Source organism: Pan troglodytes, chromosome 6 (genome assembly GCF_028858775.2).
Source record: "Pan troglodytes isolate AG18354 chromosome 6, NHGRI_mPanTro3-v2.0_pri, whole genome shotgun sequence".
Taxonomy (NCBI): Eukaryota; Metazoa; Chordata; class Mammalia; order Primates; family Hominidae; genus Pan; species Pan troglodytes.
In genome coordinates, this window is record NC_072404.2 from 158,522,741 (window position 1) to 158,539,767 (window position 17,027).

Genomic DNA, 17,027 nt, shown 5'->3' on the forward strand with positions numbered 1-17,027 from the left:
GAAAACAGAACAACCTGCTCCTTAATGACTATTGGGTAAATAACAAAATGAAGGCAGAAACAAAGATGTTCTTTGAAACCAATGAGAACAAAGACACAAAGTATCAGAATCTCTGGGACACATTTACAGCAGTGTGTAGAGGGAAATTTATAGCACTGAATGCCCACAAAAGAAAGCAGGAAAGATCTAAAATTGACACCCTAACATCACAGTTAAAAGAACTAGAAAAGCAAGAGCAAACAAATTCAAAAGCTAGCAGAAGACAAGAAATAACCAACATCAGAGCAGAACCGAAGGAGATAGAGACTAAAAAATCCTTCAAAAAATCAATAAATCCAGGAGCTGGTTTTTTGAAAAGATCAACAAAATAGATAGACCACTAGCAAGACTAATACAGAACAAAAGAGAGAAGAATCAAAATAGATGCAATAAAAAATGATAAAGGGGATATCACCACGGATCCCACAGAAATACAAACTATCATTAGAGAATACTATAAACACCTCTACACAAATAAACTAGAAAATCTAGAAGAAATGGATAAATTCCTGGACACATACACCATCCCAAGACTAAACCAGAAAGAAATTGAATCTCTGAATAGACCAATAACAGGCTCTGAAATTGAGGCAATAATTAATAGCCTGCCAAACAAAAAAGTCCAGGACCAGACGGATTTACAGCAGAATTTTACCTGAGGTACAAAGAGGAGCTGGTACCATTCCTTCTGAAACTATTCCAATCAATAGAAAAAGAGGGAATCCTCCCTAACTCATTTTATGAGGCCAGCATCATCCTGATACCAAAGCCTGGCAAAAACACAACAAAGAAAGAGAATTTTAGACAAATATCCGTGATGAATATCGATGTGAAAATCCTCAATAAAATATTGGCAAACCGAATCCAGCAGCACATCAGAAAGCTTATCGACACGGTCAAGTCAGCTTCATCCCTGGAATGCAAGGCTGGTTCAACATACACAAATCAATAAATGTAATCCATCACAGAAACAGAACCATTGACAAAAAGCACATGATTATCTCAACAGATGCAGAAAAGGCCTTTGACAAAATACAACAACCCTTCATCCTAAAAACTCTCAATACACTAAGTATTGATGGACTGTATCTCAAAATAATAAGAGGTATTTGTGACAAATCCACAGCCAATATCATACTAAATGGGCAAAAACTGGAAGCATTCCCTTTGAAAACTGGCACAAGACAGAGATGCCCTCTCTCACGACTCCTATTCAACGTAGTGTTGGAAGTTCTGGCCAGGGCAGTCAGGCAAGAGAAAGAAATAAAGGTATTTAATTAGGAAAAGAGGAAGTCAAATTGTCCCTGTTTGCAAATGACATGATTCTATATTTAGAAAACCCCATTGTCTCAGCCCAAAATCTCCTTAAGCTGATAAGCAACTTCAGCAAAGTCTCAGGATACAAAATCAATGTGCAAAAATCTCAAGTGGTCCTATACACCAATGATAGACAAACAGAGAGCCAATTCATGAGTGAACTCCCATTCACAATTGCTTCAAAGAGAATAAAATACCTAGGAATCCAACTTACAAGGGATGTGAAGGACCTCTTCAAGGAGAACTACAAACCACTGTTCAATGAAATAAAAAGGACACAAACAAATGGAAGAACATTCCATGCTCATGCAAAGGAAGAATCAATATCATCAAAATGGCCATACTGTCCAAGGTAATTTATAGATTCAATGCCATCCCCATCAAGCTACCAATGACTTTCTTCATAGAACTGGAAAAAAACTACTTTAAAGTTCATATGGAACCAAAAAAGAGCCCACATTGCCAAGACAATCCTAAGCAAAAAGAACAAAGCTGGAGGCATCACGCTACCTGACTTCAAAGTATACTACAAAGCTACAGTAACCAAAACAGCATGGTACTGATACCAAAACAGAGATATAGACCAATGGAACAGAACAGAGGCCTCAGAAATAACACCGCACATCTATAACCATCTGATCTTTGCCAAACCTGACAAAAACAAGCAATGAGGAAAGGATTCCCTATTTAATAAATGGTGCTCAGAAAACTGGCTAGTCATATGTAGAAAGCTGAAACTGGATCCCTTCCTTACACCTTATGCAAAAATTAATTCAAGATGGATTAAAGACTTAAATGTTAGACCTAAAACCATAAAAACCCTAGAAGAAAACCTACGCAATACCATTCAGGACATAGGCACGGGCAAGGACTTCATGACTAAAACACCAAAAGCAAAGGCAACAAAAGCCAAAATAGGCAGATGGAATCTAAACTAAAGAGCTTCTGCACAGCAAAAGAAACTACCATCAGAGTGAATAGGCAACCCAAAGAATGTGAGAAAATTTTTGCAGTCTACCCATCTGACAAAGGGCTAATATCCAGAATCTACAAAGAACTTAAACAAATTTACAAGAAAAAAAACAACCACATCAAAAAGTGGGCAAAGGATATGAACAGACACTTCTCAAAAGAAGACATTTATGCAGCCAACAGACACATGTAAAAATGCTCATCATCACTGGTCACCAGAGAAATGCAAATAAAAACCACAATGGGATACCATCTCATGCCAGTTAGAATGGTGATCATTAAAAAGTCAGGAAACAACAGATGCTGGAGAGGATATGGAGAAATACGAAAGCTTTTACACTGTTGGTGGGAGTGTAAACTAGTTCAACCATTCTGGAAGATGGTGTGGCGATTCCTCAAGGATTTAGAGCTAGAAATACCATTTGACCCAGTGATCCCATTACTGGGTATATACCCAAAGGATTGTAAATCATGCTACTGTAAAGACACATGCACACGTAAGTTTATTGAGGCACTATTCACAATAGCAAAGACTTCGAACCAACCCAAATGTCCATCAATGATAGACTGGATTAAGAAAATGTGGCACATATACACTATGGAATACTATGCAGCCATAAAAAGGATGACTTCATGTCCTTTGCAGGGACATGGATGAAGCTGGAAACAATCATTCTGAGCAAACTATCACAAGGACAGAAAACCAAACACCGCATGTTCTCACTCTTAGGTGGGAATTGAACAATGAGAACACTTGGTCACAGGGTGGGGAACATCACACACCAGGGCCTGTCATGGGGTGGGTGGGGGAGGGATAGCACTGGGAGAAATACCTGATGTAAATGATGAGTTGATGGGTGCAGCAGGCCAGCATGGCCCATGTATACCTATGTAATGAGTCTGCACGTTGTGCACATGTACCATAGAACTTAAAGCATATTTAAAAAAATTTAAAAAGTAGCAGGCAACATGGTGTTGGCCAGGTAGAGAACCCACCTGCATAATAAAAGACTAGGGTTGGTGGGGGCAGCTTCTTCACATGCTATGCAAACAGCACACCTAGTCCTAGCCAGTTATTTCTGTGCTATGCAAATGGCACACCTGGCCTGACCAATCTTTCACGCCCTATGTAAATCAGATACCGCCTCCTCAAGCTCATCTAAAAATTTTCCTACACTTCACTGCAGACTGGAAAACTTGCTCGGGACGCCCTCTCTCTTCAGGAGAGAGCTTTTATCTTTCTTTTGCCTGTTAAGCCTCTGTTCTTAACCTCACTGCTTGTGTATCCACATCCTTGATTTCCTTGGTGTGAGGCAACAAATCTCAGGTATTACCCCAGATGAACGATGCTGCTTCACTGGGACTCAAATCATTTCATCCAAAGCTCATAGGTTAGGAGTTTTTCAAAGGCAGTTTGGGGGAAGGGGTGGGGGTGGCTAGGTTTGCTGCTAATTGGTTGGGCTGGAGATGAAATCATAGGTGTTAAAGCTGTACTCCTGCAGGCTGGATAGCTTCTAGGTGGGGCCACAGCAGTGGGATTGGTGGGTCCAGGTGGAGCCATGGGTGTTAGACATGCAAAAAAACCTGAAAGGATGTCTCAAAGGGTCAATCTACAAAAGTGGTGTCATCTGCAGGAATAATTGGAAAAGTTGCCTATCTTATAACCTCAAGAATAGTGGCAAACAATCATTCATGTCTGAGTCTTAGCCAGACTCAGCCTCCTCTCCTTCCCCAAGCCTCATGGCCTCCCATTAGCTTTACAAAGCCTGTTAAGTTTTAGGCCTGCTATCATTTAAACTATAGTCTAAATGTCTTCCAAAATTATTAGATTGGTTCAAAGCTAACTGCAGTTTTGCCATTAAAAGTAATGGCAAAAACTGCAATTACTTTTGCACCAAACTATAGCTTAGGGCGAGGCACAGTGATTCATGCCTGTAATCCTAGCACTTTGGGAGGCCGAGGTGGGTGGATCACTTGAGGCCAGGAGTTTGAGATCAGCCTGGCCAACATGGGAAAACACCTAATCTACTAAAAATAAAAAAATTAGCCAGGCATTGTGGCGCACTCATGTAAACCCAGCTACTTGGGTGACTGAGGCACGACAACCACTTGAACCCTGGAGACAGAGGTTGCAATGAGCTGAGATAGTGCCACTGCACTCCAACCTGTGCGATGGAGCAAGACATTGTCTCAAAAAAAAAAAAAAGAAAAAGAAAAAGTTAGCTTAGCCCTATCGCCCAGGAATAAAGGAAACAGCAAGATGGGGCAGTGGGGTAGTTAGCTCAACTTACTGTTATATTACTCATTGATACAATTTTTGCAAAGGTGGTTTTAGTATGACTCTACACCTTTTGGGTCACCCATTTGTAATCCATTCTACCGAAGGAAGCCAAAATATTACCCTCTAAAATACTTAGGATTGTTGAGCTAAACACAGCTAAAAGGCAGGGAGATTCTCTGCCCTTCTTTTGTTTGCCTAAAGCGAGGACATAAATCCTCCCTTACTGGAGACAGCTGCTTATTAGCCCACTAATGGGCCAGGGGAACCTGTGAGCAGACTTTACCTCTATAAATTTGCCTTCCTATATTTGCCCACCTTTTGGCACTACCCCTATGGGCAGATTTTGTCTTCCTGCTTCATTAAATATCTCTTTAAATTTTTCATCTGAACTCTCTGTGTAGCCAGTCAACTGAGAAGCTGAGACCCTAGAGAATATGGCCAGAGTGATATGGGTTGTACACCCATTTGTAGCTAGCAAAACTTTTCTCTCTTTGAACTTTCTTTGGCATGAATCTGGAATCTTGTGAGAACTGTCCTGCATCTCTTTGGAGAAGGCTCGTTGATCAATATATTGATTACATCATAACATTGGTTAAAGCTTATTGGTTTTGGTGAGTCACTTGCAAAGATACCTTTGGTTTAAAAGAGGGGGGAAATGGTACAAAAGCAGGAATATTGACTGTTCTGGCTGAAATATGATAAGAGACTTGAAGTTTTTTTTTTAAGATCTCTATAGTCAAAAGACGATTTAATTAAAAGCTGATATTTAAGATACATATGCATATATACTTTTTAATTGGGCCTCTGTTCTCTATAAAAACTTGTCAGTTGACTAAATTTCTTTCTTCTTAACCCTTTTGTCAAGAAAAAGAGTAAAATATTTGAAGAGATTTATTCTGAGCCCAATAAGAATGACCAATGACCCATGACACAGCTCTCAGGAGATCCTGAGAACATGTGCCCAAAGTGGTTGAACTACAACTTGGTTTTATATATTTTAGGGAGACATAAGACATCAATCAATTAATGTAAGATGTATATTGGTTTAATCCAGAAAGATGGGACAATAGGAAGTGGGGGCCCCAGATCATAGGCAGATTCTAAGATTTTCTGATTGGCAATTGGTCGAAAGAGTTATTGTCTAAAGACCTGAAATCAATACAAAGAAATTTCTGTGTTAAGATAAGGGATTTTAGAGACCAAGGTTTTATCACACTGATGAAGCCTCCAGGTAGCGGGCCTCAGAGAGAATAGATTGTAAACGTTTCCTGTCAGACTTAAAGATTCTATTAGTATTTTTTTGACAGAGTCTCACTCTGTTGTCCAGGCTAGAGTGCAGTGGCGCAATCTCAGCTCACTGGAACCTCCACCTCCTGAGTTCAAGTGATTCTCCTGCCTCAGCTTCCTAAGTAGCTGGGACTACAGGCATGGGCCACCACACCCAGCTAAATTTTTGTATTTTTAGTAGAGACAGGGTTTCACCATGTTGGCCATGCTCCTGACTTCATGTGATCCACCTGCCTCTGCCTTCCAAAGTGCTGGGATTACAGGAGCGAGCCACCACATCCAGCCTGCTCTATTAGTCTTAAGGTCTTTGTGTTGATGTTAACACTGGTCAGCTGCGAGGCATGTCCAGTGGCACCCCACTTCCCATCATGGCCTGAGCTAATTTTTCAGATTAACTTTGGAATGTCCTTGGCAGAGGGGAGGGCCCAGCAGTCAGTTAGGAGGCTTAGAATTTTATTTCTTTTTTATACCTTACTAACTGTATGCACTCCCTTGGTTTGCTTCTGTTTTGTTGACATGATTTGTGCCAAGAATAATGTAAAACTTCACTGGCCTTTTGAAAGCTTAAACTCTTTCTCTGTACTATGAAACATAAATTTCCTATCTTGTTTTCTAAATCAGTAAGGGCTTCAGCCTGTGAGACAGATAAACTTTAACTCGTCCCATTTACAAAGCCACAGTTTGATTCCAACTGTCTTTTTAAACTAATGAGTTTTGCCTGACTCGTGGGTAAAATATTAAAATCTGTGAAGCCTAAATAACTGAGACAGGTCTCAGTCAAATTAGAAAGTTTGTTTTGCCAAAGTTAAGAAAGCACCCATGACACAGCCTCAGGACATCCTGACAACATGTGCCCAAGGTGGTCAGGGTACAGCTTGCTTTATTTTAGGGAGATATGAGGCATCAATCAAATGTGTAAAATGTACATTGGTTCGTTCCAGTAAGGCAGGACAACTCAAAGTGGGGGTTTCCATGTTAGAAGTAGATAAAAGACAAAAGGCTGCATTATTTTAAGTACTTGATCAGTCTTCCACTGAATACACAATTTAATCTGTCTCAGTGAATCTGCATTTTTACATAAACAATAGGTCAGAGGAAGTAATTAGATATGCATTTGTCTCAGGCGAGCCTCAGAGGGACGATTTTGAGTTCTGTCTGTTCTTTGTCCACAAAGAATTTCCTTGTGGGAAAATTGTGAGGGAGGTATGTGGCTTCTTATCTCTGTAGCTATCTTATTTAGGGACAATAAAATGGGAGGCAGGTTTGCCCTAAGCAGTCCCCGGCTTGCCTTTTCCCTTTGGCTTAGTGATTTTGTGGTGCCAAGATTTATTTTCCTTTCACAAATCAAAACTATAAAATCTTTGTCTGTATTTTTATACTTGTGTAAATGTTTGTGTTTGTATATAGTATACAAGTGACAAACTGACTTTTAAAAAGGCCCAAATGAACCTTTAAGTTTCTTGCCTTTAGGATACTTGCCTAACATATAGTAATATAAAAATAGTTAATAGAAAATTTAACTTGAGATGATGGCCAAATGTGTCCTATGTCTTATAAACTTTTCCAAACATAATTTTTAAGAGTGAATAAATTAAATAGATGTAAATGGGATGAGTTTATAAATGAACTATTAATACCTATTAAGTTTTATAATATGCTTACTTAAAAAGGTTGTGATGGTTAATTCTGAGTGTCAACTTCATAGGACTGAAAAATGTAAATTATTGATCCTGGGTGTGTCTTTGAGGGTGTTGCCAAAGGAGACTAACATTTGAGTCAGTGGGCTGGGAAAGGCAGACCCACCCTTAATCTGGGTGAGCACCATCAAAATCAGCTGCTAGAATATAAAGCAGACAGGAAAACGTAAAATGACAAGACTGGGACCAGGTGCAGTGGTTCACGCCTGTAATCCCAGCACTTTGGGAGGTCAAGGCAGGTGGAACACCTGAGGTCAGGAGTTCGAGACCAGCCTAGACAACATGGTGAAACCTTGTCTCTACTAAAAATACCAAAATTAGCCAGATGTGGTGGCAGGCACCTGTAATCCCAGCTACTCAGGAGGCTGAGGCAGGAGAATCACTTGAACCCAGGAGGTGGAGATTGCTGTGGGCCAAGATCGCACCACTGCACTCCAGCCTGGGTGACAAGAGTGAGACTCCACCTCAAAAAAAAAGAAAACAAAACAAAACACTGCACTGGCCTAGCCTCCCAGCCTACATGTTTCTCCCAAGCTGGACCCTTCCTGCCCTCAAACATCAGACTCCATATTCTTCAGTTTTGGGACTCAGGCTGGCTTTCCTTGCTCCTCAGCTTCCAGACGGCCTATTGTGGGACCTTGTGATCCTGTGAGTTAATACTTAATAAACTCATGTATCCTATTAGTTCTGTCCCTCTAGAGAACCCTGACTAATACAAATGTTTTTAAAGGTTTTAAAAATCTTTTTGTTAACTATACCCTCAAAATTTGCTATGCTAAATTAAAGGATGGATATTCATTGAATGTCTAAATTATCTCTAAATAAGATACAATTCTAAGACATTAATGACTAATTATGAGTTGAAGCTTAAATACTTTTGACTTCTTATTTCAGAGAAACAAAAGATATTTATATTTCTTAGTAAAAATGTCCTGTTCTACATTTTTATCGGGGGAACCAGCCCCCAGTATTTCAACATAGGTCCTTTCTATTTTCCCTGACTGTCGGCCAGTCTGAGAAATAAAGAGAAAGAGTACAAAGGAAGAATTTTACAGCTGGGCCTCTGGGGGTGACCTCACATATCGGTAGGTCCGTGATGTCCCCTGAGCCGCAAAACCAGCAAGTTTTTATTAAGGACTTTAAAAGGGGAGGGGGTGTATGAACAGGGAGTAGGTCACAAAGATCACATGCTTTAAAGGGCAATAAAGATCACAAGGCAAAGGGCAAAGCAAAGATCACAAGGCAAAGGGCAAAATTAGAATTACTGGGCCAGGTGTGGTGGCACACGCCTGTAATCCTAGCACTTTGGGAGGCCAAGGCAGGTGGATCACCAGGTCAGGAGATCAAGACCATCCTGGTTAACACGGTGAAACCCCGTCTCTACTAAAAATACAAAAAAAATTAGCCAGGCATGGTGGCAGGCGCCTGTAGTCCCAGCTACTTGGGAGGCTGAGGCAGGAGAATGGCGTGAACCCAGGAGGCGGAGCTTGCAGTGAGCCGAGATCGCACCACTGCACTCCAGCCTGGGTGACAGAGTGAGACCATGTCTCAAAAAAAAAAAAAAAAGAATTACTGAGGAGGGTCTATGTTCGGCTGTGCACGTTTTGTCTTGATAAACATCTTAAACAACAGAAAACAGGGATCGAGAGCAGAGAACCAGTCTGACCTCAAATTTACCAGGGCAGGATCTTTTTCCCACCCTAATAAGCCTGAGGGTACTGCAGGAGACCAGGGCGTATTTCAGCCCTTATCTCAACCACATAAGACAGACACTCCCAGAGCAGCCATTTATAGACCTCCCCCAGGAATGCATTCCTTCCCCATTATATTAATTATTAATATTCCTTGCTGGGAAAAGAATTCAGCGATATCTCTCCTACTCGCACGTCCATTTATAGGCTCTCTGCAAGAAGAAAAATATGGCTCTATTCTGCCCGACCCTGCAGGCAGTCAGACCTTTGGTTGTCTTCCCTTGTTCCCTAAAATCGCTGTTATTCTGTTCGTTTTCAAGGTGCACTGATTTCATATTGTTCAAACACACGTTTTACAATCAATTTGTACAACAGTGGTCCTGAGGTGACATACATTCTCAGCTTATGAAGATAACAGGATTAAGAGATTAAAGTAAAGACAGGCATAAGAAATTGTAAGAGTATTAATTTTGGGAACTGATAAATGTCCATGAAATCTTCACAGTTTATGTTCCTCTGCCGTGGCTCCAGCCAGTCCCTCTGTTTGGAGTCCCTGACTTCCCACAACATTTTTTTTTTTTTTGAGATGGAGTCTAGCTCTGTCGCCCAGGCTGGAGTGCAGTGGTGCAATCTCGACTCACTGCAAGCTCTGCCTCCTGGGTTCATGCCATTCTCCTGCCTCAGCATCCCGAGTAGCTGGGACTACAGGTGCCCGCCACAATTCCTGGCTAATTTTTTGTATTTTTAGTAGAGACGGGGTTTCACCATGTTAGCCAGGATGGTCTTGATTTCCTGAACTCATGATCATCCTGCCTCGGCCTCCGAAAGTGCTGGGATTACAGGCACGAGCCACCACGCCTGGCCCTGTTCTACATTTTAAAAGAATGTTCCATTAGAAAGCCTATGTTTCTAAATATTATAAAAATTCATATTCATAAACTGTTGGTATGTGACTGACACTTAAAAATTGCTTACTTCTTAGGTTTTCACTGTGAATTAAGGTTACTAGGAGTTAAAATTCTAATTAATATATGGTAACTAGAATTAGGGATAAGAAGGATAACAATTCTATACACAGAATGTATAAGAAAATACATAAGATTTTTTTTTGGTAAGGATGGTTATAAGATGGATATGAGGATATGTTTTTTGTTAAAGGAAAAGTGATTTTGCCTAGGTTAGAGGTTATTTAAAAGTTGTACTAAATTGAAGAAATAAAAGAAGAACAATGAGATAAAGTGAATGGATATAGGAAGTCAGGGAAAGAAAGAGAATGGAAAAAATTATAAGAGGTTTAAAATGTTTATGAAAGTCATCTTCTGTGGTCAAAAGTGATTGAGATTACAGGCATAAGCCATCGTGCCTGGCCCAAGTGCTCTTGAATACAGGTTTCTGATAACTTTGGAGATCATACCATTGGACTAGGTAAAAAATACTTCCAGAACTCTCATAAAAACAACTGATGTATTTATGAAGATTGCTAGGCCAATATCGAGCAGAAAAAGAATTAATTCCATGGAACTGAACTAAGGAAGGACTGAAATAATTTTTACTTCTTTTTGCTTAAAACATTGTAAAATCTTTTTGTTTTGTTTTCCAAAGTCCTAAAAACTTTTTTTCTTTTGAGATCTTCATGGCTTATAGCAATAGGTAAAGTAAACTTTCATGAGCAAATTGAGACATTTACCTTTCTCTCTACCTGATTTCTCCAGAATTTAGAAGCTATTCAAGAACATTATTATTTCATGGCAATATTGTTATTTTCATGAGTTCAATAAGAATCTGTTTTTCCTTGTAGCAGGACACAATTGGAGACACTGCCTATTCAAGGCTTTCACTGGAATGGCATATTTTCAGATACAACAAGGAGAATTTCTGAAACTAACTTTGGGAGAAACTTAGTTTATAGTTTAAAACACAGACAGCCCTTTCCCAAAGCAGACCTTCTTGCTGGGGGACTAGATTGCCTTTGTAGGACTAACATTAGCCACAAGATAAGAAATTATCTTGTGAGACTGATTTGAGTAATAATAAAACTCCAGTCTCCCATACAGCCTGCTCTGCATGAATTACTCTTTCTCTATTGCAAGTCCTGTCTTGATGAATTGGCACTTTGTCTAGGCAGCAGGCAAGGTGAACCCCTTGGGTGTTTACAAGGACAGCTTCAACCACATATGATTTCACCTCCAACCCAACCAATCATCAGCAAGCACCCATTACCTGGCCACTGCCACCCTTTCCCTAAACTGGCTTTGAAAAAATCCTCTTAACTATGAGCTTGGATGAGATTGATTTGAGTACTACTTCCATGTCCCACGTGGTGTGGCCAGTCTCAGGTCTATTAAACTTTCTTTACTGCAATGCCATGGTCTTTCTTTGTGCAGCAGGCAGAAAGAACCTCTCAGGCAGTTACAATTGAAAAACAAGCAAAGGCTTGAATAGGCACCTCACAAAAGGGAATATATAATATCCAGATGACATATAAAAAGGCTAAATACCACTAATAATCACAAACATTCAAAGTAAATCACAACAAGCTCCACTACATATCCACCAGAAAAGCCAAGATTAAAAGTATTAACAATATTAAATATTGGGAAACTGTTGTGCAGTGTATAAAATGGCACCACAACTTTGGAAAACATTTTGATATTTTTGTGAAAATGAATAAAATTTAAAATCTGTTAGAACACTGCAAACTCCTTAAACTTTGAGAGAGCTGCTACTGTGATCTGAGTCATGTAGCATGTTTTGCAATTCTGCTTCTTAGATTACAGCTTAACCGTCTTCCTCATTGTTCTGGTTCTGTAAATGACTAAGAAAGACCAGAGAACAGACTTCCTCCTTCCCATCACTGATATTTATTCTAGATTAACTGCTTCCTCTATTGTTCTGTACCTAACTCAGACCAGATTGCATCCTCAAAACAGACCCCCTGACAGTTACATCTTCAGTGTGGAATGTTAGAGATATCTTTCCAGAAAGAAAAAAACCACCTCAACTAATCAGATCATTGTAACTATGCATTAAGCCTTCCATAGAAAGGTGTTGAAATTCTGCTAAACTTCCGTGAACTTTATCTGTATAAATGATCTGAAACTTTTATACTTTGGAACACTGACTTCCATTCTTTGGAATCTGTGCTTGCTGGTGGGTACATCCTCAAGCATTGTGCTTGAATAAACTCTCTTTCAACTACATTCTGATCTTTTTGATTATTTTAGGATGACATTCTCTATAAAAAACACAGATACACATACCACATATGTAAAGGAACACAGCAACTTACCAAATCTGTTTCCCTTTCCTCCTAAGCACACAGGTATGCTAAATTTCCCAATCTCTCCTGCAGTTTGATTTGGCTACAGGACTAAGCTGTGGCAATGGGGACAAAGAATGAATGACATTCTATGATTTGGAAGCTACTTCCAAATCTTGCCCATTAAAAAAAAAATAAAACACTCCGTAATTCTCCATTCTCTCTTTCACCTCTTAAAAGCTGAATACTAATACCTGAAGAAAACAAAACTATTTCACCCAAAAATATACTCCTTTGACATACTTTGAGATGGCTGTTAGAGGATCTGCAAACAGAAGCAGTGCTGCAAAGCTGTCTTTTGTGGGGAGATTTGTGTCTCTAGAGAATCTGCATTGATGCAACAGGCTTTTCCTGAGGTCCTCCCTTGCAGATCTAGGAAAGATTAACTGAGAGTCTGATACCTTTAAAGGTCTGAAAGAAACATTTACCTATTCTCTCTGAGGGCTACTACCTGTGAGATTTCACCTGCATAGTGAGGACTAAGCTCTGTTTGTGTGTGTGTGTATTTGTTTGTTTTAATCTTGGCCAAATTCCTATCTAAGGGGTCTGGAGACCATAAATGCTCATCATATGGGTTTTATTTTAACCCTGTATATGGTGACTTACTTTCCAATCTGACTCTGGCATAACAAGGAAGAAAATCAAAATGTTTTACCCCCAAATACATTTCCTTGCCATGCCTTGAAATTGCCCTGCAAAGTCTCTTGTGGGAAAAATCCACATTCTATAGAGAATCCCCTTACTCCTTTCTTTTCCTTCCTTCCTTTCCAGAACCAGGAGATAATCACCTATGAGCCAGGCACCCTTTTAAGTCCGATAAGAAACATTTTACCACCTGCTATCTCTGAAGTCTGCTATCTGAGAGCTTCTTCTGCACAGTAAAACTTGATCTCCACAGTCCTTTATCTTAACCTGAACATTTTCTTTCTATTGACCCCAGGTCTTCAGATAAACTCAACTAATTGTCAAACAGAAAATGTTTAAATTTACCTATAGCCTAGACCCCTCCCCCCGCCCCTGCCCTTTGAGTTGTCCCGCCTTTCTGAACCAAACCAATGTCTTTCTTAAATGTATTTGATGGATGTCTCATGCCTCCCTTAAAATATATAAACCAAGCTGTACCCCCACCTCCTTGGGCACATGTTCTCAGGACCTCCTGAGGGCTGTGTCACAGGCCATGATCACTCATATATGGCTTAGAATAAATCTCCTAAAATATTTTACAGAGTTTAACTCTTTTGGTCGACAATAGCAAGACCACCTTTGCTAGCCAGGCTTCCTCTTTTCCCCTCCCATAACCTATAGCACCACTGTAACCTGATTTACTACCATAACCTGGTTTTGGCCATGCTCCAAGACCTCATTCTTTTGTAACCTCAAGATGGTACATGAGCTTCTGTACTCCCACTGAGGAGTTGGAGGTCATCATTCTCTCCCATGCACGTTAATAAACTTTATGCCATTTCTCCTATTAATCTACTTTTTGTCAGTTTATTTTTCAGCGAAACTTCAGAAGGCAGAAAAAAATTTTCCCTTGGCCCCTACATCACCAGGGTGACCTTAGAAATGACACTAAAGGCCAGGCATTGTGGCTCACGCCTGTAATCCCAGCCCTTTGGGAGGCCAAGGGGGGTGGATCACCTGAGGTCAGGAGTTTGAGACCAGCCTGGACAACATGGTGAAACCCCGTCTCTACTAAAAATAAAAATAATTAGCTGGGTGTGGTGGCAGGCACCTGTAATCCCAGTTACTCAGGAGGCTGAGACAGGAGAATCACTTGAACTTAAGAGGTGGAGGTTGCAGTGAGCTGAGATTGCGCCACTGCACTCCAGCCTGAGTGACAAGAGTGCAACTCCGCCAAAAAAAAAAAAAAAAAAAAAGGAAGAAAGAAAGAAATGACACTAAAGATGACAGAGTTTCTAAGAAAAGAGTCACACTCCAGCTTCTCTCACCTCTGAGAGATTTTGCTTGGATATAACCTCCTCTAAGAAACAACTCATTACATCTTACATCTTCAGTATGCATTAGATGCCCTTCTACAAGTCTTGTGCCAATTATGCTTTTATTAAGTAAGAGGAAATATAGAGTAGTCACTCTAAGTGCCAACTCCGGATTCACTTCTATCTGGGTTCCAATGGTTTGGCTTAGTCATATGGCCAAGCCAAACTTCAATACATTTGTTATTTGTTGGCTCTGTGACTTGAACAACTTATTAAAACCTCTGTGAGTTTCCTTTTCTCAACTTTAAACTGTTGCTACATCAATAAATAGACTAGACAAGTGTTTAAGGACATAAACTCTGGTATCAGACTACTTGATTTTGAACCCCTAACTCTGCCAGTTACTAACTTTGCAACTTGTTCTCACTAGTAGGCAGTGCAGTGGTTAAAGGGTCATGTTCCAGGGCCAGACTGCCAGCGTGGAAATTCTAGCCCCACCCAAAGGTGTATTCGCCATTAAGTTAATGGCATGAAGCCTCAGGGCTTCCTACTTATGGGTGCCTCCTCCAAGATCCTGTACCTGTAGTTTACATTTGTAAGTTTGGATTCTATTTCGAAAAGAGGTTCTCAGATACTGTAAATCAAAACTCAGATTCCACAAAACCTGCTTGCAAAGTTGACTCTGCCATATACTGGCTATATGGTCTGGGTTAGATATTTATCTCCTGGGTCTCTGTTTCTCCTCTTGTAAAATGGAATAAAAATGGCAACCACCTTCACAGGGTTGTAATAAAGATTGAGCTAATATATGTTAAAATGTTTAGAGCAGTGTAATGCACACAGCATATGCTTCATGTGTGTTGGTGTCTATAACTCCCTCTCTGTCCACTCCTTATCTTCTTCTCATGAGCCCTGTCAGGACTAAGATTATCTTTCTCTTTGCAAACTTAGCCTGTGGCAAGCCTCATCTATATTCTAACTCTTTCCCTATGGGACTATACACATTCTCTTCTGTAAGCTTCCTGAGTTGTTTACAATCTGATTTTATCAACCTTTATTTGATTTCTGAAACCCAGACTTGTTCATTCTTTATGGCATAATAATTATGGTTTCTTTTTCTCCCTAATCTTCTTCCTCAAGGGACCTCAAGCTTTTCTCTTAAGATTTTCAACTGATCCAATGAGTCTGACCCATATTATGGAGGTAATCTGTTTTACTCAAATTTTACTGATTTAAATGTTAATCACATTTAAAACAAACAAACAACAACTTCACAGTAACTTCTAAACTGTTGTTTTTCCAAAAAGTGGGCACCATGCCTAGCTAAGCTAACAAATAAAAGTAACCATCACAGCAGTCATGGCCTGAATAAGACTTGTCCTAGGCCAGGCACAGTGGCTCCCACCTGTAATCCCAGCAATTTGGGAGGCCGAGGCAGGTGGATCACTTGAGGTCAGGAATGTAAGATCAGCCTGGCCAACATGGTGAAACCCCATCTCTACCAAAAATACAAAAATTAGCTGGGTATGGTGGCACCTGCCTATAATCCCCACTACTCGGGTGGCTGAGGCATGAGAATTTCCTGAACCCGGGAGGTGGAGGTTGCAGTGAGCTGAGATCATGCCACTGCACTCCAGCCTGGCTGAGTGAGATTCTTTCTCAAAAAAAAAAGATTGTCCTGTACATTGAAGGGTTGTAGGTATTGCAGTTTCCTGCTAGCTCACAGAAGAACAGCCTCATTACCTTCAATAGATGCTCTTAACCCATCGTCATCTGCCTTCCTCTGGACACTGCCTTTTGGGAGTGCTGGAGTTGCATCCTCAAGGACAGGGCTATGCCTTCAAAGAGCCAAGCAAAGAACTTTTCCTGCATTTTCCCACGCAGACACTTCCTAGATTCTTCTGCCTTATGCCTGCCTTGGTCAGTCTAGCTAGGATGTGCTTCAAATGGAAATTATGCAAGTGAGAAGGACCAGGTGTGAAGACAATTTAATTGTGGGAAAAGGCTTACAAAGGAAGGTCATTGTGACCCTCACAAGCAGTGTTCTTGAGTGGATAGGATATAAACAGGGAAGAAAGCATGTGATCATGAGAACAGCTGAAGTTTTAAGTGAGCAATGACATGAATGGTGTCCAATTCAAAGGAAAGAGAAAGTAGATCCGGGAGTTGAATAAACAGACAGAGCAATTTTGAGAGATACATCCAGAAAGCAGAAGCACACACTTACACTTTAGCTCTGAATCCTGGCTAAAGCAACATACAGAGGCGGTAACTCCTAGAACTCTGATTTTCACTCTGTTGCCAGAGAGGCTCTTCCTGGGCAGCTGTGTGCCATGCAAATGATAGAAACAAATCCCATAGTATTGTAAGTCATAGGTTAAGGAGCAGATTTAATTTCATAAGGAGAAATAACACAATGCTGGTGTCAGCAAGAGCAAGTCTCCCCATCATCCCAAGGAGAGGAATTCTACAACCTGGGTATCT

General features: G+C 40.3%; 1 protein-coding gene across 3 annotated transcripts in view; it reads right to left on the minus strand.

Annotated features, from left to right (window-relative positions):
• Positions 1-17,027, minus strand: part of KEL (Kell metallo-endopeptidase) — a 350,942-nt gene that overhangs the window by 177,499 nt on the left and 156,416 nt on the right. The window lies entirely within an intron of this gene.